We start from the raw sequence: 270 nt of genomic DNA, 5'->3' as shown, positions 1-270 counted from the left end.
AGAGAAAATAAGTAGCTGAGCGCGCCCTTCAATTTAGACCAGAAAAAGGGTTTTCCCAAAACAGGGGGGGAAAAAACATAAAATATAGAAGAAAGTCAGCGGACTTGTTACGATGGGGGAAATAAAGTTTTTTAAGCACTTAGATGGGATAAAATATTATTGATGATTTTTTGTTTGTTAAAGATTAATGGACTATGAAAACCCTAATTGTAAAGTAATAAAATTTGAAAAGTGAATTTTTTATAGGATATTGAGTGTAATTGTTTTTGA

This window comes from Penaeus monodon, chromosome 27 (assembly GCF_015228065.2).
Source record: "Penaeus monodon isolate SGIC_2016 chromosome 27, NSTDA_Pmon_1, whole genome shotgun sequence".
Taxonomy (NCBI): domain Eukaryota; kingdom Metazoa; phylum Arthropoda; class Malacostraca; order Decapoda; family Penaeidae; genus Penaeus; species Penaeus monodon.
Note: the sequence above shows the minus strand (reverse complement) of the source record.